Below are 18695 nucleotides of genomic sequence, written 5' to 3'. Positions count from 1 at the left end.
ATAAATCCCGGCAGGCACTTCATGAATAAAAAAACAACTTGCAAGATGGGCTGGGTGGGAATCGAACCGGGGTCTCCGGAGTGTGAGACGGAGACTCTACCACTCAGCCACGAGTTCGATGCTTCAAAGCGGTACACAAGCGCCTCTAGTGAATGCGGTGTTGCCTTAGAAACGAGCTGTAGAAAGTTATACTGTGGTGTATATCGGTAATTATGAACATGTAACTTACAGAAGTCGCAGTTACACGAGTAGCGAAGTGCGTTTCCGCTACATTTCTTCTGCGCTTTCCGCACACGCAGAGCCATCTTGCGGCAAACACAGAAGACTCCCTCCTCTCATTGTACGGCGCTGCCCCGACAGGTGGCGCGCCACGCGCGCATTGGGGCTGTGCGGGGACCGGTGCGAGGCACGTCGTGGCGCGGACTCCCTCTCCCCTGACGACGCTTCGCCTTGCTCCCTCACGAGTTGCAGAATCAAGCGTCCTCCTTTCTTTAGATCGCTATCTGTCTATCTCTCTGCCCGTGCCGACGACGTTTGGCTGGCGTGCATCGTTTCCCCCTCCGAGACACCGAGTTCTTTGGTTCGTTCCGCTTTCTCAGGCGCACGTTTCGTTGCCGCGCCGAACGCTGCGTTGCTCGACGCTCACCGCGTCCGATGCGGGGCGCCTCGTAAGTGAACGCTGCGCCGTAGCCCATTGCCTTACACCCCTTGGCGGGTCGACGGGAACGCTCTCGCGTTCCACTCTTGAAGGCGAAGCTTAAGCGTCCTCCAATTTTTTCCTCTCCTGCGAGAGCCTGAGACTTTACCGGTCTACGTGGCCGCTCGTCGCCACAGTTTGGTGACCGCGGACGTAATACAACCATACGCTTCTGTGATAGAGGCGACCATGAACCAGACCAACGCTACGAGAGCTCAAGGCCAGAACCCTTCCAAGGAATGCGGTGATCCCTCCTGTTCGGCCATCGTTGTCCGCCTCCCACAGTACTGGGACCAGCATCCTTCTGCGTGGTTATATCAGGGCGAAGCGCAATTTCAAGTGGCTGGTATCCGTTCTCAAACCTTAAAGTTTCATTACGCCGTTGCAGCGCTCTTGCCCGCTGCCATTGACGCAGTAGCAGATTTGTTGAACTCCCAATTGTCTCTCGCCGCCTATGACGATCTCAAGGCAGCCCTGCTACAGCGCACAGCAGTTTCACAGCGTTCGCGCATCCAGCAGCTTCTATCGGCTGAAGAGCTCGGCGACCGACGCCCTAGTGAACTTCTTCGCCGAATGAGGCAGCTACTCGGAAACAACGGGAGATCCACCAACGACGCGCTGTTGGGCGAATTGCTTTTGAAACGATTCCCGGCTAACGTGGAGATGGTCCTGGCGACAGCCGCTACCATGGACCTCACCGGACTTGCCGCTTTGGCCGACGAAGTCATGGAAGTAGCCATCTGAACCATCGCTGCCACGGCATCATCTCCGGGTGATAATACACCCCCCTGCAAACCCTTGCCTGCTCTTCAGCAGCACAATCCCCGTTTGACTCTTTGTGCGAGCGCCTGGAACGTATCATCTGTGGAGCGGAACATCGCCGCATGTCATCTCGTCGCCCACGCAGCCGTAATTCCAGCAGATCAAGACTCACGGGCATCCGCAATGAAACATCAAATACAACGTCTCGCGTTTGCTACTACCACTGCCGTTTTGGAAACGACGCTCGTCACTGTCAGCGTCCCTGCGCTTGGCAGGGAAACAGGCCGGCCGACCTCTTACGGCGACGAGTGGTCCGGCCCAACACGCAAGTCGCCTTTTCTACGTGACGGACAGAATTACGGGACAACGATTCTTAGTCGACACAGGAGCTGACGTCTGCATTCTCCCTGCCCACCAATCCGAACGAAAAGCGACAACCTTGTCGTTTTTGCAAGCCGTCAACGGCACCAGGATTCCTGCTTTCTCGTCACGCTCCGTCATTCTCAACCTTGGCCTTCGGCGAGCGTTCCGGTGGATTTTCCTGGTTGCAGACGTCCGTCGTACAGTCATTGGAGCAGACGTCTTGCACAATTACGAACTTCTTGTGGACGTCCAACGACGCCGTCACATCGACTCCATGATCCAGCTATCCATTCCCCGGCGTCCCATCGTCAGGCACATCGCCGATCGCGCCTATTTCTGCCATGTTGGACGAACCTTTCGCCGCGCTACTAGGCGAGTTGCCCACTTTGACGCGCCTGCCGGACTGGACGCAACCGGTGCAACATGACATGTGCCATCACACCATGACCTCCAGCCCATCAGTTTATTTCCGAGCGCGGCGTTTGTACGAGGAGAATCTCAAGATCGCTCGCGCGGAGTTCGAACGCATGCTGTAACTTGGCATCATCCGCCCTTCCTGCAGTATGGGGCATCACCACTTCTAATGGTGCCTAAGAAGACCGGAGAGTGGGGCCCATGCGGCGATTACCGAGCACTAAACAACGTCCAAGTTCCTGATCGCTACCCTCTACCGAACATTCAAGACTTTACGGTAGCGCTGCCCGGTGCGACGATATTTTCTGAGATCGATCTCTTTCTCGCCTATCATCAACTATAGGTCGCTGAAGAAGACATTCCCATGACCGCCATCACCACACTCTTTGGTCTTCGAATTTCTCCACATGCCTTTCGGCTTAAGGAACCCTGGCCAATGCTCTCAGCGTTTCATCGATTCCGTCACCCGAGGTTTGCCTTTCGTTTTTGCATACATTGACGACCTTCTTGGCGCAAACTCTTGCGCAGAAGAACATCTTCACCACTTGCGGTTGTTGTTATCACGCCTTGCCAGTAAAGGAATTGTCATCAACGCCGCCAAGAGCGAATTCGGTCAACCCGAACTCGAGTTCCTCGGTCATATACTCGACGCTAACGGCATTGGACCACTGCCGTCTAAGATTCGCGTCATCGAAAACCTTCCCCGACCACCCACACTCACCAAGCTTCGCCAATTTCTCGGATTTGTCTATTTCTACCACCGATTCATTCCCGATTGCACACGACCACGAAGGAAGAATACTTTAGATGAGCGAACGACGCCAGGAGCCGCAGCGCGCCAATGCTCTGTTTTTAAAGTGCGCCACCAGTGGCGCTCCGAACTGAGGCCCTCGGTTGGCGCCTGAAAGCAGACGGCCAACGCGCAATTTGCCACGCTAGCTCCTGTACCGATTTAAGCTGGTAACTTCAGCCACCCACGCAAACTACATCAAAGATGTGTTCACTGCCAGCTCTTATGTGCCTATTTTAAAGATGGCCGGGCTAGGTGAAATAACCATGTATCGTCACTGTTTCATTGTGTTAAAAAGGAGCACGTAGAAGCCCGATCAAAATTTTACGGGAAGCATGTTTTCAGAAAAATGTTTATTGTAGCTCTACAGTTAAACCGCGTTAGTTGCGTGGTATTGATACAAGCAGATAGCGCATGCCAAACCTGTCATACCTTGACACATTCCAGGCGACTGCAAAATATGCAGCAAATAAATTCTTTCCGAGCACTCGATCGCGTTCCTGAAAATTTCGAGCGTGATAGTACATAGTTACAGTGGGCGCTTTGATTTCAGTTACTTTGCATGTGCAATACTATTTCCCCAAATTACCGAAAAGGCCTCATATGTTTCGTGTACATCTCAAAAGAAGTCAAAAGCGTGTGCGGCATGAGGTGAAGGGGATTTACCGACGTGGCTGTGCCAGTTTCAAATGCGTGATGCCGCAGTCCTTTATCTGTTCTGTCCACCTAATGGAACATACTTACGAGCATGTTTTCAAGCAGTGTAATCAGCCCATGTAGCACTGGTAGAGAAATTGATGCACCAGCTGCTTTATGTAACCACCAAGAAGGTATGTAGAGTCCCAGGCACAACATCATGATGAGACCTTATTTTTCAGGTTTGCAAATAAGTAAACAAGGCTGAATTTATTTGACCACATACCATCAAAACACTCAGAACATACAATAAAAGCGATGCGCTATACTCAATAAAGCAAAAAAAAAACACTGACACGTTATGACAAATACAATCACTGAATTAAAAACACTGACACAAGTTTATAGGTTATGACAAATACAATGTTGAAATTGTTCACCGCTGACTTCAGATGCATGAGCTCAAACAAGCTTAGACATCTTACGCAAATCTTGGCTTTTCTTTTTATTTTTAGCCTTTACCTGCCGGCAGTACTGACGCATACGCATACAAATGTAGTAGTGCAGTAACTTGGCCAATATATCTTCTTTGTGGAGACTGCAGGGGTATGTAACATCAAAATGGACCAGCACAGCATCTGTAGTCTTATCACACACATCCCTTTGGTCTGCATACTTTGCAAACTCTTGCTCAGTGTGCCTAAAGAGCTGGAAAATGTGTGCATTTGGATGCGTTAGCCTCGCTCTCGTCTTGCAGTTGACAAGATCAGCTTCAGCTGCATTTGATAAGCCTTTGTGTCCTTTAAGCGCTTCTTTGCAAACAATGCATGATGTCTGACTGACTAGCCTTCTTGTTACAAATCCGGTGACATAATAGATAATGCAGTCAACAACAGTTGCACTGCAATAATCATGTTAAAATATTTCTTCACTCCAAGTTTCCTTCGTTGATCCGGCCATCGAGCTTATGCCTCAGCTCTTCCAGCTTTTTTGGACGTTCAGCAGTTGAAGTCTTGTATATGCCTCTCAGGTCGGCCAAAGTCACAAAAGCAGACTGGCTGCTTTCAGCAGCTGTGCAGTTCCGAAACTGTGGTGGCCTCAGCAATGAATACAGTGAAAGCATTCGGTAAAGTTACAAAAATGTCGGAAATGTAAGAAAGTTCATTCTTGCCTCCTGCTTGCCTTATGATCCCAAAAAAACATTCCAAAGGGTCTTGGTTCATCTTAGTGGAGAGAACATATTTTAAATTGCATTCCGTCAAGAGGTAATTTGACAGCTCTCGCACTGACTTCAATGTCACTCGCCATCAACAACTTCTTGCTCCCACTTGTCAAGCCACCTGCAGGCATTCTCCATTACTATGAAGTCCTCGCATGCAAGAGTGAGGCTTTCTCCTGGGAGGCGCCGGTTAAGGGCATCAAATAGGTTATTAAGAAAGAGCGTAAACTCAACAGTTGGCTCTGCATCATAAAGCCGAGCTGCACCTCTACGTGCATAAAACTGCATGCCTTTCGCGACAGAATTGCTGAAAATTTGAGTGGCGAGTTTCACTCTCATTTTCAGCATATTAGACGGGTTAACATGATTGTATGTCAACTTTGGACATACCCTAAACTCACCAACATGCTTCATGTCTGCCACATAAAGAGCATCATAGCAGGACCATTTTATGAGTCGGCCTTGTCTTTTCAAAACTTTCTTCTCGTAAAGACGATTTCGTTTGCATTTAAAAAGATGAGGAACATCTGACACGACATACACTTTTCTAGATGCGTCCAGTGGATGCTCAAATGCATTTATAACATTTCCCACTGCACTGCTAACCCCGAGCTGTCTCCACATAGCGCGATTAGTGGAGGCACCGTCGCACACAATACCATCAACAAAAACGCCAGCACGCTCTAAGTGCACAATGCATTGGACGAGTAGTTGAGCAAGAAGGATGCCTTTTGTTGGTCCTTTTGAAGGAAAAACAGCTAGCGGCAGTAAGTAGCTATCCCCAAATGACGAACAAGCAAAGACGAGACCATGGTCAGCTAGCTCATTGCATTGGACACCCTATTCTCTACAATCAACTAGACCAGCATACGTCACAGTTTTATAGTACACAGTCACCTCTTTTCTCACATGTATCTCGTCAAAAATGAGCATTCCTCTTTTCTGAAATGCTGTATTTTTGGAGATTTTCATTTTGAAAGCTTTGAAAAAGTCGCCATCAAAGCCACATTTCAGGCCAACCATACTAATATACTTCCTTATTGTGGATACACAAGGAAGGGGTAATGTGTTATTGACTCGCAAGAAGGAATATGTAGCAGGGCTTCGTATATTCAGAAGCAGGCACAGCAAAAGCCAGTCATCGCTGTATCTTTTGTTTTTTTTTCGTTGCGCATTTAGCAGCAGCAATGCATTCTTTCATAAGAAGTAGCTGCGATGGTGGCACATCAAGAGCCTGCAACTTTTCAGAGACATCTTCTTCTTGCAGTTTGATCATTTCCTTCTTGCTTTCCTCAAGATTTTCCATCAGAAGCTTGTTGCGTTTCAAAAGTCTTGCTCGTGAGCGCTGCAGCGCAGCTCTGGAAAGGCGCAAGGCATCAAGCCTTTGCTGCTGGGCAGGCAATGCAGCTTTGTGCAGTGCTAACACTCTTATGCATTTCAAATGGCTCTTTTGTTTCGATCTCATAGCTTGCCGGGCAGCATGTATTCTCAAAGTGTCTGAGAGACTACTGCATGGCCGACATACGCCCCCTCCAGATGTCACCAATGGGCACTTACTGTGCCTCCACTTTCCTTGGCTGTCAACAAAGGCACACTCTGGAAGCACGGTGGGAAAGCTTTTGAAACTAGGTCCCCCACAACAGACACACAAGTTACTCACAGCAGCTAACATTGCGTCCATTTCGGCAACTGAATTGGCAAATGAACTGATCCCAGCAGTACCACATTCAACTGGCTTACCCAAAACATATGCTTGAATAGACATGTCGCTTTTTACGTGCAGTGACTTTTTCGTAAACACGACAGTGGACCCATCACTCTGCTGAATGCAAGCGTCGTTGAATAGAACGTCCTTGGCTCCCTCGGCGTCAATACGGTGAGTGGCCCATGATAATTCAGGAAGGCACATGCTGGGAGCAGCGTCGAATAATATTTCAAACGGCGTCTTGTTTGGTTCTGTGACGCAGCTCTCTGCTTCATAGTCGCCTTCGTCGACAAGGCTTGTTGCAGCAGTCAGTCGTTGGCGCTCCGTCAGAAGGCACCGATTCAACAGCGGAAGACCCGCTAGGCTGCTGAACAGTGCTACAGGAAGCAAGAGCACGAGACTGTCGCCTTACGTGCTTGCGCCGGCTCTTTACTTTCTTCGACAGGTACTTCGGTGCCGCTTCGAAAATTGTAGGCACCGCACTTTTCGCGAGGCCCGCCCTTCTCGTACCAGACATGAGCACACGGCCATCGATTTCTGCAGACCAAGTCTTCAAAATGAAATGTCGCGCGAAATGTCTCTCACACACACGGTCAGTCCTCTGAAGCACTCTGTCTTTGCGCGGTATCGCCCGCCTCCATGCTTCCAGCCTCGCTTCATTGTCCGGCGGCTTGAAAAGGGAGTACTTCTTCTCACACAACTTTTAGCCACTGTTGGAGAAGGGCACAAAGCACGTTCCCATCGCACAGCCGCATAAAGCTGATCAAAATACTAAAACACAATGCAAATATGACTGTCTCGTAGCGAAGGTGTCACCAGAACAGAGCAGGCTCTGGCAGGCGTGCGGGCACCAGCGGTAAGCAAAGCGGACACTAGTCTCGCGCGCCCTCTCTCGTCGCGCCGAGTTACCAGAACGCCGCCCGCGCCTTTCCACAGAGCGCTGACAGCGGTCCGTTCTCTCACCTAGCCTATTTTCCACCGTGCACACGACTTATGGCTCCGCTAGACGCTGTGCTGGTAAACAAACGCAAACAAGTGCTTCAGTGGACTGAAGATGCCACCGACGCTTTCACAAGAGTCAGGTCTGTCCTCGCCGACGCCACGCTGCTTAGACACCGAAAGCCAGACGCGCCCACTGCCATTATGACCGACGCTTCAAACACCGCCGCTGGTGCCGTTCTGCAGCAATTAATCAACAATGCGTGGCATCCACTCACCTTTTTCTCCAAGAAACTGAAGCATTCGCAGTCCAGCTGCAGCGTCTTTGGCCGTGAATTACTCTCCGTTCACAGACATTTTCGCCATTTCCTAGAAGGCTGTGCATTCCCTGTCTTGGCCGACCACAAGCCCCTCGCGCACGCAACGAATCGTTGGGCGTCCTTTTACTTGCACCGCGAGAGTCGGCACCTTTCCTACATCTCCGAGTTTACAAGAATGTTGCGCCACATCAAGGGCACCGACAATGTTCCAGCCGGCATTCTGAGTTGCGTCAGTGCCATTTATACATTTACGACTGAACCTTTCATCATCGAAGTCGAGTTACTCGCCAGTCAACAGCATCAGGACACTGAACTTCGTACACTCAGGAATTCGTCAACTTCCCTGAAATCGGAGGACGTCGTTGTGACCGTAGGTGGTAGGTCTGTCACCTGCGATACTTCTACCGACACACCTAGGCCATACATTTCGGCATCCCTTCGAAGACGTCTTTTCGAAACCGTGCGCAACCTGCCGCATCCTGGCATACGCGTGACACAGAAGCTTCTTTCCAGTCGTCTCGTTTGGTCTCGGCTAAACGCGCAAGTTCGCAATTGGGTTCGCTGCTGTTTGTCGCGTAAACGCCCTAAGATACAGCGTCAGCCCATTACGCCTGTCAAGTCTTTTCTTCCACGGGATGCTCGTTATGACACCATACACCTGGACCTCGTCGGCCCTCTCCCACCTTCGAAAGGTTACTGCTACATACTGACATTCATCAGCCGCTATACACGGCGTCTAGAAGCTACACCTATATCTGACATCTCATCGCCCACTGTTTCAGCAGCTTTCGTGTCTATGGATCGCAAGGTTCGGCTGCCCAACCACAATAATCACCGATCGTGGTCGGCAGTTTGACTCAGCACTCTTCAACGAGCAACTCAAACTACTCGGAACGAAATGTTTTCGCACGACTGCTTACCACCCGCAGTCCAACGGACTACTTGAACGTTTTCACCGGCATCTCAAGGCCTACCTTATGGCGCATCAATCGCCGGAGAAGTGGGTCGTGCATTTGCCCCTCGTCAAACTTGCCATTAGAGCCACACTCAAAAATGTCCTTGGATGGTCCTGTGTTGAGCTAGTCTACGGCACTCGCCTACGCTTTCCGTGCGATTTTTTTGTCGCCACCACCAAAACGCCTATGCCATCACCTGCCGACTACGTTGCCGAACTGCAAGCTTTCTTCAGCCAGATACGCCCCGTGCCTACACGTTTGCAAGAAGCAAGGTCTACGTACGTTTCTCCCGCACTTACCTCTGCTACCTATGTTTTCGTTCGTAACAGTGGCATGCGGAAGCCTTTGCGGCCACACTACTCCGGGCCATATTGTGTTCTCAAGCGTCGTTCGACTACTTTTTTCGTGAATGTGAACGGCCGATCAGACATAATTGGCCTGAAACGTCTCAAACCCGCCTACATTGAAGCACTCACGCGATCGGCCCCACCGATATGGGACGCAACCCAGCTGCATCCTTGGACACCGCCTCCATACGAGACACCCAATGCCAACGCAAAGACACGCCGCGTCACGTGAACTTTCCATCGTTCGTCTAATTTTCCTCCTTTCTAGAGGGGGGGGGAGCCCTCTGTAGCGGCAGCAGCATCGGCGTAGCATGAGAGTTACGTAGACGCTCGCGTCTACACGAACCACGAACGGCTGGCACGCTCCGGCACGGGCTAGCGTTCCGAAAGAGATTAAAAAGAATGCTACGCTAAGAGAACGAGTGTCAGTTTTTTTTCTCTCCTGCGAGAGCCCGAGACTTTACCTGTCTACGTGGTCACTCGTCGCCACAATAGAAAAGGCCATGCAAAGCCAGCCAGCTAGGAATACGGCACGTCTGAAGGTCCGATGTACTATATGGCCCATTAAGCAGTTGTTCGTCGCGAAACCCAGACGACAAAACTGAGGGCAGTATTCGATGCATCATCAAGTGCCGAAAATCGCCTCTCACTGAACAATATTTCGGAAAGTGGCCCAAACCTAAACCCAGAGCTCATTGATCTACTGATGAATTACCGCACTTACAACATTGCCATAGTTGCGGATATTGAAAGGCCTTTCTCCATATATCCCTATCAGAGGGCGATCGGAACGCGGTGCAGTTCCTCCGGTAGGGGATGATGCCAAAGAAAGGGGAAGAACTTCCAGCTGTGGTGACCTATCGGATGACTCGCGTGTCGTTCGGCGTCACGTCGTGCCCATTTCTCTTGGCTGCAACGTTGCAACGTCGTCTTGAAGGCCTGCCGGAACATTATGCTGAGACTGCGGGTATCCTGTGCAAGCATCTTTACGTGGACGACCTTGTAACTGGCGTTAACAGCCTTCACAAGGGTGAAGTCCTGTGCCAGTAATCAAATGATATATTGTCTCAAGCAGGTATGCGGCTACACAAGTGGATGTCGAACGACCGCGATCTCGTCAACTTCTTAGAGAATGGCAATGTGGAAAGAACGAACGCTGATGCTGGACATGCTGCAGCTACAAAAGTATTGGGAGTTGGTTGGAATGCTGACACTGAGCACTTTGTATACAACCTAACGTCACTTATCTGTTTTCAGCAAGAGCCGACAATAAGGGATTTGTGCTGCAGTTTTTGGCAAGAATTTTCGACACTTCGATTTATTGCTTCCACAAAACTATGCGTAAAGGTAATGTTCCAGACGTTGTGTGTGGGAGTTGGGTAGTGGTTGGGACGATCTCTTGCCTGAAACGTTGCAGCCTGATTGGGACTGCTGGTGTAGGGAGCTTCCATGCATTGAAGGAGTGTCTATTGCAAGACTGATAGCGGCAGACATCAGAAACAGTGATACTGAGAAAGTGGTGCATATTTTCTGTGACGCAAGCTCGATGGCCTATGGTGCTGTCGCATATATCGTGACCGATCCTCCGTTCGGACTAATAAATGTAAGACTAGTCATGGCCAAATCAAGAGTGGCCGCTTTGTAATGCCTCTCGCTACCCCAATTGGAGCTGATGGGGGCCCTAGTTGGCGTGCGACTATGCCACTACGTGACCAAGGCATTGGATCTGGAGGACGTTGCTACCATCCTCTGGACTGACTCTAAAGTAGCTATGTACTGGATCAAAGCAAGCGCTGCCAGATGGAAGCCCTCCGTAGCAAATCGAGCCTCATAGTTACAAGCGCTGACAGATACCAAGGACTGGAAACACTGCCCAGGTTCAGACAACCCCGCTGACCTGATCACCTGCGGCATTCTCCCATCAGCCCTGCGGGAAAGCGAATTGTGGTGAAGAGGACCACGTTGGCTTCAGGAGGATGACACGCATTGGCCAACAATAAGTGGGCGGAGCTCGAAGGTTGTGGAGTGCCAAATGGAAGAGCGAAAGGTGACGGTGAATCCCATAGTATCAATGTCATCCATGGCAATTCTCAATGTTGAGAATTATAGTTCGTTCAGCAGAATCGTGCGAGTAACCGCGTGAGTCCGCCGCTTTGTCTACAACTGCGACAACACAGAAGGAAAGGCGATCGGCCCATTACGAGCTGAAGAAATAATCGGCGCCGAAAGATACTAGTTTGCTAAAGCTCAAGGCGATGCGTTCATCGAGGAGATTTTAAACCTGGAGAATCAGAAACCGCTGCACAAGAGCTCTCCTGTTTTGCCTTTCATCCCGTAATTCGACAAAGAGGGCCTCATGCGAGTTTGTGAACGCTTGCAATTCAGAGATAAAAACGAAGAGACTAAGCTTCCCATCGTTCTCCCTGGCAATCACCCCTTCATGTCACTGCTCATACGGAAGGAAGATTTGAGAATGCTGCACACGGGCGTACGCGATACTCTAGCACAACTGCCAGAATCGTATTGGATTATCAGAGGACGTCAGGCCGTAAAGAAAGTTATCAAGCAGTGCCTCGTCTGTCACAAACGAAGTTGCCTCCTGCTACAGAACCAGTAGCACCATTTCCAACTGACATAATGGCAAAGGGAAACCCGTTCGACATCGTTGGCATCGATTTTGGAGGGCCCTTGACTTGTCAATCGTCACGCAACAGCAAAAAATCCTACATCGCTATTTTTTGCCGTGCTGTGACACGTGCCTTCCCCCTTGAGTTCGTCAGCGACCTGTCGGCTACAGCCTTCCTCTTGGCCTTGCCACAAAGCGGCGTGCCACGGCGTGCCACAAAGCGTTTTCTTTGTGGCACACCGTGGAATGTTCTCGACGGTGTATTCGAACAACGCGCTCACATTCAAGCGTGCAGCCAGGGATGTAAAGGCCATGTTCATGCTGTTGTAAGTCGAGGAATTGCAGTCATATTTCGCAGCGAAACAGATCAGATAGAAGTTTACTATTGAACGGGCAGCTTAGTGGGGCGGATTCTGGGAGCGGATGGTGCGATCTGGGAAAGTAGCATTGCGAAAGGTGTTATTTCGGAGCAGCTTGAGTTTCGAAGAACTGACCACCGTTCTTTATGAGGTGAAGGCCGTGATTAAATCACGCCCTTTGACTTTCATATATGATGATGCTCAAGAGCCAAAACCACTGTCACCGGCACACTTCCTCGTCGGAAACAATTTGACGACCCTTCCTTCACACCTGCTGCCGGACTAAATTCCTGGCGGTGGCATGCATCTCTTACGACGCTGGACGTACCGGACTGCCATGACCGATGCTTTCTGAACACAGAGTCGCAGAGTACTTATTGAAGCTAAGGTCGGCACAAATGTGCCGACCACCTACATCGAGTGATCTGAAAAAAGACGCCTTGGTGCTCCTGAGGGAAGGCCGCTTGAAGCGCCGCATGTGGAAGACTGACATAATTAAGGAAACGTTTAAGGGTAGAGACGGCAGTGTGTGGTCCTGCAAATTGGTTTTAAGTGGGGGAACAGAGGTGAAGCGACCGATACAGCTGCTGTATCCCTTAGGGATTGTGGAGCAATGAGCTCAATAATAGTTCCCTCATCCAGGGGAAGTTGTCGTATATCCTCCATTCTGGAGCCAAAGCACCCCCGCGCTGGGGGCCGCCGATGACGTGGCGAGGAGGAGCTCCACATAAATAGCACTGCTGAGGTCGCTGTGGCAGAAGCGCCGGAGACTTGGCAGCCCTCAAACTTCGTGCAAATTACTGGTGGGCGCATTCAACGAACAGCGACCTGCGGTGCGGTGGTGCCTTTCAGGTTTGGAGCGGGAAAGTCTGTTTGGCACAGTGTATTGTGACTTTCCCTTTCTCTCTACTCTATCCCCTTTCTGGTACCTTACAGTCACAAATAAGTGAGTGTTCTTGATTCGCTCGAAGCGAACGGACCTCTGTCATATTTCCATAGGTTACAAGTTCTCCGTCTCTTAATCCACAGCAAAGAGTACTACAATGGTGCACATTTCCACATACTCAGTGACTAAAGTTAAAACGGTTGCTTACAAACCCTGTTCTAGGTGCGGTACCCATTCAACTACGCACTACCTGTGACCCATGCAAGCGGCAAAACAATCAAATTAAAGCACAAATATGAACATGGATCCCAAAATGCGCGTGAAGTACTCAAGAAACACTAACGCTATATATAGTCCTGCATCTAAAAAGATGATCAACAACGTGACCAATAATAATGGAACTAATCACGCAATCCGAATATCGTTTCATGATGCCCAATAAGATAGACGCACTCCTCTTTTACTTTATTGCTAAATGCACAAGGTTCCCGTCGAAGAACTATTTACAGCAGAAATCCCAGATCGGAATTTATTGTACAGTGACAACGTACCTACTGAGTCACTATTTAAATTCGTATATCAACACCTCACAAACATCCCCCCTCTTCCCCATTCCTTGTTCAAGACACGCCCTACTTCCTTCGTGTTATCGACGGCATCAAGGCCATCTAAATCCTTTGCGACTGCTCTATTATAGTCACTTTAGAGGTTTCTGCCGTTTACACTAACATACCCATGCGTGAAGGAATTGAAGCCGCATCATGTCCCTCGCTTTCAATTGCCAAGCGCATGCTCCTGAAGTTTACCTGTAAGGAGTTACAGGTAAACTTCATGCTCAAGTATTTGGAATTCGATTCTATTCGCTACCTGCGAACTTTCGGCACTCGCATGGAAACACCATTTACTCCCACGTATACCAATATTTTCATGGACAAGCTTGTTTCAAACATGATAAAATCATAAACGTTAAAACCTCACACCTATCGGCGTTACATTGACGACATGTTTATTATATGGGAACACGCTACAAGCGCGTTAACCGGCATAATTAGCTATTTCTATCGCTTTCACCCGAGTATTCATTTAACAACTTACCACTCGGCTAGTGAAGTTAAATTCCTCGACACGATAGTCTACATACAAAACATAAAAGTCAGAAAGGCGCCTAACCGGAAGTCTAAGGATATGGAACGATATTTAGACTACAACAGCAATTGAATCGAATAAGAAGAATCTGCAGCGAAGACAACGATTATGTCCACAATCTAAATGACCTTAAAGCAAGGCTTGCAGAAAGAAACTATTCAGAAGTTCCTCTCGACATAGCTTATGACGTCGCGTAGATAGGAGATGCCGTCCGAATTAGTTAACAGCCTACACCAAAATAGGAGATACCACCAGCTTTCATAACGATATATTCTAATGCCTTTCCATATACAAGCAACATCCTACAACGCCCCACGATATAATAAACTAGCGAGCGTTTGAGAAAAGCATTCCTGGTGGTACCAAGGTTCACCTATCGCATCAACAGAAACTTTAAAGACGTGTTAGTGCATGCAAACGTCAGCCAACCTCATTCCCCGCAAATTTCGTACGATAAGTGTATGTCAAGCGCTGAGGCAAAAATCAGATGGAGGTGTGTGCATGGGCATGCACGCCATATTTTCTGGAAAAAAAATACAGCAAATAATACTGCTCACAACACAGAGGCGCCTCCTCTTACATGTACTCTTTGGTGTATATTAGGGAAGAAAACATATAGTATGAGGTACCTAGAGCTCTCGGCCGCCTAAGAAGGCAGAAATACGTGACCGAAAATCATAGGAATGAATCATAGGAAAACCATAGCAATCAGTTTACTCTCTTTTTACTTCAATTATATGAGGAACTCGTGTCATTCATGTTAGTTATCGCTGTTAATGCACCGTCGGCACCGAATATCTTGTAAAGCACGGCAAAACTGTTCTTGTTGTGATGTACGTCTCTTTCGTACTCCACTAGCGAAATAGCAGTTCCTATAAATGTCGCGCCTTCCATCGTCTTTTAGACATTTGTCCTTAAACACCATGCGTCCCTCACTCTACACTTACGTTAAACCCGTAGGTATCACTGGGAGAAGGTTATCGGTTGGCTGGAAACGATGAGCCGCCATGTCACTAGCTGAGAGGCCATTGTACTCCGAAAGTACATGGCAGGAATAGTAGGAGACTCCCATTTATGCATGTATTGTACTTGATTTACCAACACTTGCCAATTTGAAGTCATATACTCATCCTTAGTCGTGGCAAGTGTAACACAACCAAACGTTTCTTTTCAGCTTCTGTATATGACATCGATGCCTGCAAAAGATGTTGTGGTGTGTGCCCAGTGCCGAGCTGCGTACAAAACAGAAGACATGACAAACCTTCGACAACTCGAATTCGTCATTACTTCAAAGAAAAGAACAAATGTACGGAGGTACAGACAAGCGGCTGCAAGGGAAAGTTCTACCCTACCAAAGTTGCATGTGAAAAATGCTGCAAGTCGTAAAATAAAATCCTCTTCCTTGAAATACCGAGCTATTCAGAAGTTATTTTGTTATTATGTTCGTCGGTTATTATATTGTTGCGATGCTATACTTACCCACAAGACGTGGCACAAAGAAGACAAAGACGGGCATCTGGCCTTGTTAGGAGGTGGTATCCACCTTGGTCTCCGGCTGGGCTCATTACATAAATACACTGTATTGGTTTCATTTTTGTATTCCTCCACACATATTTTGGTGAAGGTTTCCTATACATAACAGTTACAAGGACCGTATTACTGGCGATGCTCATCTTTCTTCCTTCAACCAATCTGCTCTCTTCTTATCCCTAACATTACACCCATCATTCTCCTTTTCATAGCTCGTTGTGTCGTCCTCAATTTAAGTAGAACCCTTTTTGTAAGTCTCCAGGTTTCTGTCCCGTAGGTGAGTACTGTTAAGACACAGCTGCTATACACTTTTCTTTCGACGGATAATGACAACCTGCTGTTCATGATATCAGAATGCCTGCCCCCCCAAACGCACCCAATCCAACTTTTGTTCTTATTATTTCAGTTTCATGATACGGATCCGCGGTCACTACCTGCCTTAAGTAGATGTATTCCCTTGCCACTTCCAGTGCCTCGCTACCTATCGTAAACGGCTGTTCACTTCCGAGACTGTTAAACATTACTTTAGTTTTCTGCAGAATAATTTTTAGACCTACCCTTCTACTTTGCCTGTCCAGGTCACTGAGCATGCATTGCAATTGGTCCCCTCAGTTAGTAAGCAAGGCAATATCATCGGCAAACGGCAAGTAACTATAGTATTCTGCATTAAATCTAATCTCCAATTCTTCCCAATCCAGGTCTCTGAATGCCTCCTGTAAACACGCTGTGAATAACATTGAAGAGATCGTATCTCCCTGCCTGACGCCGTTGTTTATTGAGATTGTGTTGCTTTCTTTATGGAAAACTACGGTGGCTGTGGAGCCGCTATAGATATCATTCAGTATTTATACATACGGCTCGTATATACCCTGATTCCGAATGCCTCCATGACTGCTGAGGTTTCGACTGAATCAAACGTTTTCTCGTAATCAATGAAAGCTATATACAAGGGTTCGTTATTTTCCGCACATTTCTCTATCGCTTGAATGACAGTGTGATTATTGTCTATTGTTGAGTAGCCTTTACGGAATCCTGCCTGGTCCTTCGGTTGACAGAAGTCTAACGTGTTCGTGATTCTATTGGTGATTACCTTATTAAATACTTTGTAGGCAACGGACAGTAAGCTGATCGGTCTATAATTTTTCAAGTCTTTGGCATCCCTTTTTTAGGATTAGGAATGTATTAGCGTTCTTCCAAGGTTCCGGCACGCTCGAGGTCAAGAGGCATTGCGTATACAGGGTGGCCAGTTTTTCTAGAACAATCTGCGCACCATCCTTCAACAAATCTGCTGTTACCTGAGCCTCCGCAGCTTCCTTCCCCCTTTCTTTATTTCTTCCAGTGTTACTTGTGGGATTTCAAATTCCTCTGGACTATTCTCCCTTCCATTATCGTCGTGGGTGCCATTGGTACTGTAGAAATCTATAGAGAACACCCCAGCCACTTGAACTATCTCCTCCATATTTGTAATGATATTGCCGGCTTTCACTCTTAACCCATACACCGGATTCTTGCCTATTCCTAGATTCTTCTTCACTGCTTTTAGGCTTCCTCCGCTCCTGAGAGCATGTTCAATTATATCCATATTATACTTCTTTATGTCAGCTGACTTACGCTTGTTGATTATTTTGGAAAGTTCTGCCATTTCTATTTTAGCTGTACGGTTAGAGGCTTTCATGCATTGGCGTTTCTTGATCAGATCTTTTGTCTCCTGCGATACCTTACTGGTACCCTGTCTAACGGAGTTACCACCGACTTCTTTTGCACACTCCTTAATGATGCCCATAAGATTGCCGTTTACTACTTCAGCACTAAGGTCCTCTTCCTGAGTTAAAGCCGAACACCTGTTCTGTAGCTTGATCCGGAATTCCTCTATTTTCCCTCTTACCGCTAGCTCATTGATCGTCTTCATATATACCAGTTTCTTTCGTTCCCTCCTCAAGTCTAGGCTACTTCGAGGTCTTACCATCCTGTGGTCACTGCAGCGCACCTTGCTGAACACGTCCACATCTGGTACGATGCCAGGGTTAGTGAAGAGTATGAATTCTATTACATTTATAGTCTCGGCATTCATGCGCTTCCACTTTCGGTTATCCTGCTTGTGGTAGAAGGTATTCATTAGCTGCAAAGTATTCAGTTCCCCAAAGTCTACTAATAACTCTCCCCTGCTATTTTTATAACCAATCCCATATTTCCCCACTACCTTGTCTCCAGCCTGCTTCTTGCCTACCCTGACATTGAAGTCGTCCATCAGTATAGTGTATTTTGTTTTGACTTTACTCATCGCCGATTCCACTTCATAGACGCTTTCGAATTGCCGGTCATCATGAGTGTATGTAGGCGCGTAGATCTGTAGGACCTTGAATTTGTACATCTTATTAAGTTTCACAACAAGACCTGCCACCCTCTCGTTAATGCTATGGAATTCCTGTATGTTACCAGCTATATCCTTATTAATCAGATATCCGACTCATAGTTCTCGGTTCTCCGCGAAGCCCCGGTAGCACAGGACGTGCCCACTTTTTAGCACTGTATATGCTTCATTTCGCCTCCTAACCCGACTGAGGCCTATTATATCCCATATATTGCCAGCTAATTCCTCCAAAGCACTGTTAAACTCGCCTCATAGGATAACGTTCTATCGTTAAACATTGCCAGGTTCAAATTCCAATGGCGGCCTCTGTGGATCAAGAGATTCTAAGCACCCTCCGCAGCATCACAGGTCTGACGGCGCCATGGTCAGTTGCTTCGCTGCTGCTGTGATTTCTGTATTCGTATAGGAGGTTGCAGCCAAGTACTGCTCCCGGGTGTCCAATGCTTCCCTGGTGAGAGAGTGCGTTACCGGTGCTGGTCACCGGGATCACGCCGCAATCCAGGCCTGTTTGTACGAGTTTATGAGCACGAGGATGGTTTTTTTAATCCTGTGGAAAATTGCTCGGCGCCAGGATTTGAACCACAGTCCTCTTGCACGCAAGGCGGATGATCTACCTCTATGCCATCGTG

General features: G+C 48.2%; 1 long non-coding RNA gene across 1 annotated transcript in view; it reads left to right on the top strand.

Annotated features, from left to right (window-relative positions):
• The window catches only part of LOC129386539 (uncharacterized), a 73519-nt gene extending 57946 nt beyond the window's left edge, over nucleotides 1-15573 (top strand). The window contains exon 2 of the long non-coding RNA XR_008613898.2: nucleotides 15340-15573. This is a non-coding gene — a long non-coding RNA (uncharacterized lncRNA). The remainder of the gene's footprint in view (nucleotides 1-15339) is intronic.
• The last annotated feature ends 3122 nt before the right edge of the window (nucleotides 15574-18695 follow it).

Source organism: Dermacentor andersoni, chromosome 4, assembly GCF_023375885.2.
Source record: "Dermacentor andersoni chromosome 4, qqDerAnde1_hic_scaffold, whole genome shotgun sequence".
Taxonomy (NCBI): Eukaryota; Metazoa; Arthropoda; class Arachnida; order Ixodida; family Ixodidae; genus Dermacentor; species Dermacentor andersoni.
This window is presented reverse-complemented; position numbering and strand designations above follow the sequence as displayed.